This window comes from Erpetoichthys calabaricus, chromosome 16, assembly GCF_900747795.2.
Source record: "Erpetoichthys calabaricus chromosome 16, fErpCal1.3, whole genome shotgun sequence".
Lineage (NCBI taxonomy): Eukaryota > Metazoa > Chordata > Cladistia > Polypteriformes > Polypteridae > Erpetoichthys > Erpetoichthys calabaricus.
Genome location: NC_041409.2, coordinates 51,540,307 through 51,549,655, shown reverse-complemented (window position 1 = coordinate 51,549,655; position 9,349 = coordinate 51,540,307). Strand labels below are relative to the sequence as shown.

The window sequence follows — 9,349 nt, the reverse complement described above, 5'->3', positions numbered from 1 at the left end:
GTACTTGGTATGGTTTGTCACACTCACTAGTTTACTTCTGTCTTAGGCACATTAGGAATCTTAACTTAGAGAAGAAATTATTATTCACCTTAATAAAAGGACAAGTGTTCATCCAGTTGTTTTCTCTGTTACATGCCATTTGGCGTGGAATTCATAAAAACAAAATAAAATGTATTTTATTATTACTTGCATTGCAAAAGACATTTCAGTAAATGGTGTGCCTTAAATGTTAACACTGTATGTGCCCTACAGAGAGTAACTGCCTGATGGACAGTTATCAACTTATTGATTTCAGCCCTTTCTAAATGGGTAGCACAGCTAGTTTAATGCATGAATAAAAGTGAAAACCTCTTCTGCTTGTTTTGCTGGCACATGACAGCTTTAGTTTAGACTCTGGGCAGTCTGTTCAGGTCCATGTAATAAAGACTCTGTAAAGGAGAATGGTGTTCCCCTAGGACCTTTCAGTGATAAAACCTTTCCCTTCACACAATGCTATAAGGGTACAAGACTAAGACGAATGGAAAAATAAATGTATGAATGTGGCAAGGTGCAACCCACAGAGCTCAGTTTCCTGCCTTGCTCAAACAGGTTGTGCCCCCTTTCAATGCCGTAAACATAAACCACTTCAAGAGATGGATTGATTATTAATCTTGCATTGTTTGTTTCGCAGCAGAAGTGGAGCAGACTTAAAGAGAAATACAAGGCACGGTTACAGACTCAGATATTGTGTTTGCTAATCTTTTTAAATTATGCTTACTGTTAAACTGAAAGATTTGTCCCAGTCAACAAAAAACAGTAAGCTAAGTTCTTGCTTCACGGTACAGTGAAAAATGAGATTGAGCCCCGCCCAGGAAGCTAATCCATATCAAGCTGTCACTCACAATTATGGGATGTGGGAAGGAAACTTGAAGCAAAGCTGCCACATACGAAAAGAGAACTGGCACCATCACAGACATGTGAGGCAGCAGATCTCTGTTGAACACAAGTCTCGTTTGACAGATAAATGTGTTAAGTATGAGTGAAAAATAAACCCCATGATGATATTAAAAAATGCCTTGCATGGATAGTTGTGCTCCATCTCTGGCACCTCCTAAAGTCTTTCTTCTTGCAGGGAAGCTAGCACTGAAACGGAGGAACGAGTGGGAATCTGTGTATGTTGGAAACACTGTGGTTCTTGACTGCGGTGTAGACGGAGATTGCACTGACTCTCAGTATCTCTGGTTCAAGTGGTGTGCGGCAGAGTCGAGTAAACAGCTTGAAGGAGTCACTGGATGCAGCTACACGATCCACTCTGCAGCACTCTCTGACAGCGGAGAATACTGGTGTTATTCCCCTAGAGAGGATCCGCCATACAGCAATGGTGTCTCATTGACTGTTCAAGGTGAGTGTCACAGTGGGGGCCTCGAGCAGTGAGCAGTAGCCTCTTGTTGTCCGACACAAACAGGAAAGAAGAGGGCCTGTGATACCACAGAGCTGTGCTGTGGCTTTAGTGGAGGGAAGTTTACCTCACTGAACATCATCTGGCTTCTTAGTACTTCATAGCAATCTGAAAGGTGCCGGCAGATTTCAGCAGAGCACCACTGTAAAATGATGCACATCATTCATGTTATCTTAAGTTTTCCGTTTGCTGTAATAAAACTAAGTGGCTGACCACATAACTAATCAGCCGGAGCTTTGAGTTTAGAAATTTCATGCAGATTTGCTCTGAATACTTCCAACACAGCCTGACATGTAGCCACACGCCTAGCACATATAACACTAACATATTTATTTGTAATAAATAAAGAAAAGCTACAAGAATTCAAAATCTCTAAAAAGTAAAATAAATATAAAATTTGTGAAATCACAAAAGGAAACTTGGACAAAATGAAAGAATGCCATAACTTCCCAAAAGAAATATAAAACTAAAGAAAGGCCAAGTCCAAAATCCATGATTTAAACAAAAAACTTACTAATCATTACTAAAATGAGAGCTGAAAACAGAAAATCCAAAGCTAATAAACAAAACCTGCACTGCTAGTGCAGAAAGACTGGGCTGTCCGACTTAAGTGATAACCCAGGAGATGAAACGTGAACCTTCAACATAGCAAAATCTGGGAGATCTGAAGATCTTTAGCCCAAACCAAAATGCTTAACCTAACTTCTAGTCAAAATTACTATCATTGTTACTCATGAGTGAGCTCTGCTGAACTGACTTTGCATCAAGTTTGTTGAAAATGTAGAAATATTTTGCAATTTTGGTGAACTTGTTGAAATTCTTTGATATCCATGAGGAAGAAGAAACTCAACTCTCCTTGAGTAGATTATATGGGTGCAGTTGTCTTAAGTGAATCCCCAAGGGACTAGAGAAGCATGCCAAATGTTCTGGACCGGTTATAGTGTCCAAAAATGTGACAAGAGCTGATACTCATCAGTGCTAACCACTGCGTCACCATGGCTCCCTCAGATATTGATATACTGTATGTATATGTGTATATATGTGTGTATATGTATATATAGTGTAGCAGATACGCGTGTTGTCCACCTCTCGAACCCTCAGGTACCACTCTTCAGACCAGGTGATAATATAACAACTATTTATTTTGTTGTCATACAGTGCACAAAGCACTCCTTCCACCACACTCATATACACAATAAACAATTCTCTCTCTAACTCTCCTCCTCGCCCAGACACTTGCCACCCTTCCTCCCAGCTCAGCTCAAATGTCTGGGCTCACCCAGAGTCCTTTTAAAGCCCCTGACCCGGAAGTGGCTCCAAGCCAAACCCACAAGTCCGTTTTCCTTCCGGGTCAGGGCAAAGTCCTTTTCTTCATCCCGGGAGCACATCGCTTCTTCCAGTCACGTGACTGGGATGCACTCCCGGGTTAAAGGGCATGCCAGAGCCCACTAGCCCCCCTACAGCGACTCCTGGCGGCCCCCAAGGTATCCAGCAGGGCTGTGTCAAAACACAAGTCCATAAGGCCCTGCTGGAACTCGGAGCACAAATATGCTGTCCGGAGGGCTCCTCCTAGCGGCCTGGGGGTGATGACCGGAGTCCATAGCCGGTCGTCTGTCACAATAGTATATGGGACAACGTAAAAGTAAAATTTAAGGCCAGTACAAAAAGCGCCAGAGAGTTGGCCGAGTCTTGGCTATCAGATGAAAACGCCATCAACAGACACTTGGACATAAACCCAGCATATGCCAACTTAAGAAGGACATATAAACAATGATTAAACTATACAACCCCCCCCCCCCCCTTTGATCATACTGACTTAGTCACCGCCACCCACCCCCCCATCCCCCCACCCCCCCCCCCCCAATACTGGATGTGTTGCTATATATTGCCTTTGATTCTTGTAAGTCTAAGCATTATCCTCTGATGAAGACCCCTGATAGGGGTTGAAAGCTCAGGAATAAAACTATTTTATGATACGTGATTCGTTTTTTCTCCCTTTGTGGATCTCCAACTGCATATAGTATATGTGTATATATACACTCAGAGACATTTATCTCTCTCTCTCTACATGTGACGAACGGACACCCACAGAGTCTGTGATGAACTGGGGTAGGATTTGTGTGGGACAAAAGTGTAACATGCGTAATCTGGCAGTGAAGAATGAATGAAGCTATGCTGAAGAATGAATTTTCATAATATTCTCATTGAAGTTCTCTCTTGAAAAGAAAATACTGCTGGTTTTATTTATTTTAAAAAATGCATGCGTGAAGCACATCTGGTAGAGCCATAAAGTACAGATATATACAGCAGCATCCATCAGTGTATATCTATGGATCAGACTAAGTAGTGACTTCCCCATCCAACATGGCTGCTACAGCTCTATGATGGCATGCTGTTCTCACAAAGTATCATGGGGTGCTGGGAAAAAAGTATTTCTAAGCCAGGTGCACCGTGAACGTTCTTGGAAAATTTCTGCTGACAAGGTTACTGGTGAACTCAGCAAATTTGTTACAAAATATTTCCTGTAGTGAATTTGGCTGATAGCACTAATCACTATAAATCATAAACCAGAACAGCACATCAAAATTACACACTAACTCCGCAATCTTGGATGCCATCAAGTATACGGTGCCAGCCTAAACATGCCCCCAGCAACCATACAACATGTCACTGCAATAGGACCACAAAATGGCAGTGCCTATGGTAAACCTAAATGGTGTGTTTGTCGAGAATTTCCAAATAGTTCAAAGTGGTTCAAATGCATTCATCAGAAAGGTATTCCAACAGTCAGCATGACTTGTTGCACACAAAAAGAAAAAAAAAACCACTCCACTTCCCTGACTCTACACTATTGACTTCCTCTTAGTGTTCAGAAGCTATTAAGGAGGCAAACAGAATGTTAGGTTATATAGCGCCTTGATGTGTGGAGTAAAAGTCCAAGGAGGTTCTGCTCAAGCTTTATAACACAGTGGTGAGGCATCATCTGGAGTCCTGGGTGCAGTTTTGGTCTCCAGGCTATATAAAGGACATAGCAGCACTAGAAAAGGTCCTGAGAAGAGAGACTAGGCTGATTCCAGGGCTACAGGGGATGGATTGTGAGGAAAGATTAGAAGAGCTAAGCCTATACAGTTTAAGCAAAAGAAGATTGAGTTGACATGATCGAAGTGTTTAAAATTATGAAGGGAATTAGTCCAGTGGATCGAAACTGTTATTTTAAAAGGAGTTCATCAAGAGTAGGGGGACACAGTTGGAAGCTTGTGAAGGGTAAATTTCACACAAACATTAGGAAGTTTTTCTTTACACAGAGAACGATAGACACTTGGAATAACCTACCAAATAGTGTGGTAGACATTGGGGACTTTCAAAACTCGACTTGAGGTTTTTTTAGAAGAATTAAGTGGATAGGACTGGTGAGCTTTGTTGGGCTGAATGGCCTGTTCTCGTTGAGATTGTTCTAATGTTTAAATTTATATTCGGGTTTATTTAAATTGACAGCTATCTGAAAGTCTTAAAATTATTTTGTATTGTCTTTTACATCCTGTTTAGTCTCCATAGACTTCACAATTTGTAGTTTTGGTTCCTTGGTTACTGTTCTGATTAAAAAGGGAGCTGAACCAGAAAAAATGTTGAGTGAGGATCAGAAGAAACAACACAGTCAAAAAGCAAGCAAAGGCCAAAACCAGAAATCAATGAGAGTCCTCAAACCCAAAACGTAAACCAAAAATCAGAGTCAAAAGACAGAACTTTGTCTCAATAACCAGTAATCACAAAATTAAGGAAAGTAAGTCATTAGGTTTGGTCCAATCTCTAACACAAATGACTTTTTTGTGAATCTTTAAATCTGCACACCAATGACATCAAAACTGGTGCATTTTAGGTAAATCCCCATGGAAACGGGTCACACAAAAGCCATGAAATAACATCTCTTATCATCAAACTAAAGTGGTGTTTAGAAATACAGTGAAAAATAACTGCCTTGGGTGTTAAAACCCCCAAAATGACACCAGGATGACTATTCTAGCCTTAGAGAAACTCAAGAAAAATCCGAAAGAAGTTTGAATCATAACAGCTGTGACCCAGTGGTGCATGAGCGTCATAAAAATGTTGCAAAAAGATAACGTTGACCCTGTTAGCAATTTTAATTCAGAGCTACCAGACCTTCCATGCATCATAAGACACGACATGCGGTATGATATTATATAAATGTAATTACAGTTGTGTGAAATTTCAATGAGATTGACGTTAAGCTTGAGTGTAGCATAGGCACATCACCCAATCAGCTTGGGGAGGCAAAATTATTGTAGTACAGATCCAGGGGGCCCAGGTGCTCAGACATAATGGTCAGGGTTTCAAGATTTTTCTGGTGGCGGGACTGTGCTAGTCCACTGTGATTTTGGTTCTGACCACCTGCCTCCACTCTATACATCATGGGCTCCATTCCAGCTTTTGCCTTTTGCTCTGATCTTTTAAACTTCACCCAGTTCACTTCTTGAGATTCTCCTTCATTTAAAGCTCCCCTTGGCTCACGTGCTTTAGCTTCCTTGGACTCAGTTGCAGCAATCTTGACTCCGACACTAACAAGGGAACACTTCAGTCCCACACATGCGCACATGAATGCAGGATCACCCAGTGCCACTTCTGCCTATTCAGCCGCCACACCTGTTGCTCCCCACCCGAAAACTGGAGCTCGCTGTTTATTGATTTGTTTAAAATGCTTCTGCCACAGACCCACTATAACACATGGAGCCCAAGCCATTAATGACGATGCAAGTATTCAGCTGCCATAAAAGGATGGGTCATCCCCCTACCTTAACAAGTGAGTCCTTTTATTTTTGTTTCTTGTAGATTATGATGTGGGCAACACCCTTCGACTTGGATTATCGGGTCTGGTGCTAATTTTGATTCTGGTCATTGCAAGGATGCTTTTCTAGAAATCCAGACAAGGTGAGTCAAGTTTGAAGATTTTTTAAGAGTTGTAAAGTTTTAAATAAAAAAAAATATTTTTTTTAATTGACTTTAATTACATTGCACATTATCAATCAGGTGCACTCCTTTCAGATGACGTGCCCCGTACTTCTAATGAGCATGCGTCTGTTTGAGTGCTCTGTCTTGGATTCTTGTCATGTGAGTTTGGCTTTTCTTTAATGACTGTAATGTTTTTACAGATTCATTAGAACCGAGGCCACCCTGTAAAGCACAGCCATCGTCTTTGTCGTCACCATATCTGAGAGCAGGCAGACCAACGCTTGCATCACAAGCTTTGACACGCCACCTAAAAGTCCAGGCGTCTTACACCTGAAATCTGTCAGCCTTGTGCCTTCTCTGGCTGATTGTTCTCATCATTGTTTTGCATAACACGGGTGATGGCTACAACAAAACCACAGTGCAAACAAACAAAAGACTAAACTGGACTTGAACTTGAATGTAAACTACATTTTCTAAAATGTTATTTGGCTTCAGGGACATTTGCTGCAATATCTGTCTACATGGCTTCCTCTGTTCTTGACATGTTTTATATGCAAATCCATTCATTTTTGCTTTTAAATAAACTAATAAAGAACATGGTGTGATGCAGAGAGCAGTGCCGTGGGATAGACCATGCCGGGGAAAAGATGAGCAGTTATCTGATAGCTGTAATTGAGGAACACCTCAGAGGGAACTTACTCTATGGGTCCATTCTCTATACCATTATTGTTAAGGCTAACCGGGCAGTACCCATTTTGCTAGGCTTTTGAGTGGTTCACAAGGCCTGTTCAGGCAGCAGATCCAGTTGCATGTCCACCACCTGCTCACCTGAGTAAACAGCTGATTTGCGGCTCGTAGCCATATCCACCTGCCCTTCATCTGATAACAAAGGTTCAGGTCAGAGGGACATACATTTTAGGTTTGTGACTGCAAAATGAACCAGCCTGGATGTGATGAACAAAATTTAGGCAACTGTGTAATATAACTGTTCAATACTGGAAGTGAACTTGATGCAACCACCAGAGGTTACCACGTCCTTCAAAACTAGCTGCAGACATCTCTCCATTCAAAGAGAAAAAGCACTGTCTTTTAACCAGCTGAGAGCTGACAACTTTTAATTTTTGTGAGTCGAAAGCTGGCGGGCCGCTCTCTTGGGGGTGAGAAGTTCTCCACTGTGTGAGGAACAAAGAGCTCACCAACTTTCTTAGGCATGGAAGCTACCTTCCATAGAGCTTTGGAGCTGGATGCCCTCAACTAGCCCCACTCTGCCAAGTCAAGCTCTGTGCCAGTGACTGAGCCCAGTCTGAGTAGCAGCCAGGGAACTTGAGCACCTGCACTCTTGTGCCAGAATGAGTAATGATTTACTTTATGATGATGCCGATTACGCCACAAAGAGTCTGACAGCAAGCAGCAGCACATCACACCACGGACTAAGCTGCATGTAATACAACCCAAGAGTGCAGGAAAAGTCATCCACTTGACCTCTGAGCAACAACTCTGCACAGAATTGGACGTCATCCTTAAAGGCTTGGCATCGTAAAACAACTTACCTGTGCCAAGATAAATTAGAACTCTAAATAGCCAGTAAAGAGCGAATCTCTTCGGTGTTCTCTATTTGTCTTGTGTCCTGTCATCTGTGTCAACATATACGAAGTTATCATGTTTATAAAATCGTTGCGTTTACTAATAAATTGTATTATACGGTTTCTTAGAATTAATGTGGGTCAGTTACATTGGTATAAGTCTAACAGCCAGAGACCCTCTCTTACAGAGAAAGGTAAGCAAAATAAAGTTGTAGTCATACCAAATTAATTAATTACAGGTATTGCCAAATGGAAAGAAATAATTCAATTCACCTTTCCCTACGTTATCCCAGTTGCACTTCAGAATTTCTAAGTTGGATGGTGCACCAGGAAAGCTCAGTGCTTTAACAATGTGCGATGGACATTAGTGTTTAACTGGATGACCTTTCATGGACAAGTTTTATCCAAGATAAAAGTTTCTGTTGTGTTTCATTAACTGCTGTGAAAACAGGCCATGATGGGATGATTAAATGGTAAATATTTAGAAGGTGCGCCCCTGATTTAATAAATCCTTCCTAACTTAGCTCTAAGATATGGGATGGAGGCCGTATGTGGGAATCGCTTAGCAAATTCCTTCTTCTTTCAGCTGCTCCCATTAGGGGTCACCACATCAGATCATCTTTTTCCATATATTCCTGTCCTCGTCATCTTGTTCTGTTACACCCATCACCTGCATGTCCTCTCTCACCACATCCATAAACCTCCTCTTAGGCTTTCCTCTTCTCCTCTTGCCTGGCGGCTCTATCCTTAGCATCTTTCTCCCAATATACTCAGCATCTCTCCTCTGCACAAACCAACGCAATCTCGCCTCTCTGACTTTGTCTTCAACTGACCCTCTAATGTACTCAGTTCTAATCCTATCCATCCTCATCACACTCGATGCAAATCTTAACATCTTTAACTCTGCCACTTCCAGATCTGTCTCCTGTTTTTTGGTCAGTGCCACCGCTTAGTGAATGATTTTGTTCATTTTCATGAATGTTGGACTTAGCTGTTGAGGTTCTCTCTATTTAAGAAATATTCTCTTTAAATTTTGTTACCTGCCTGCTTCACTTGCTGGTAAGACAAAAATTCCAAACCAACAGCGAAAGAACAATTTATGTCAGGTAAAGCAGTTGTTGTCTGCATGTCTAAATCTAATGGCCATTTGCCCCAAAGGAAGAAGAAGACGGCCCAGCGTCCAATCATAGCAGTCCATGCTGCTCAAGCCCAGCAGTGGTGAACATTCCTTCAGTCAGTAGCCTGAACTCTCAATGAATTCCCACTTCTTAGGGCTGCTGGTCATGCAAGCAGTTTCTGGATCTTCTCTGAAGGTTTTCCTACGGGATTACTGCATCGTGAACATATTTTTTGTCCTTCCACT

At 41.7% G+C, this 9,349-nt stretch overlaps 1 long non-coding RNA gene across 1 annotated transcript; it reads left to right on the top strand.

Moving 5' to 3' along the window:
* The first annotated feature begins 961 nt into the window (after nucleotides 1–961).
* On the top strand, nucleotides 962–7,000 carry LOC114667000 (uncharacterized). Its single transcript, XR_007933673.1, has 3 exons — nucleotides 962–1,381; nucleotides 6,284–6,382; nucleotides 6,604–7,000. It is a non-coding gene; the product is annotated as an uncharacterized LOC114667000 (long non-coding RNA).
* The last annotated feature ends 2,349 nt before the right edge of the window (nucleotides 7,001–9,349 follow it).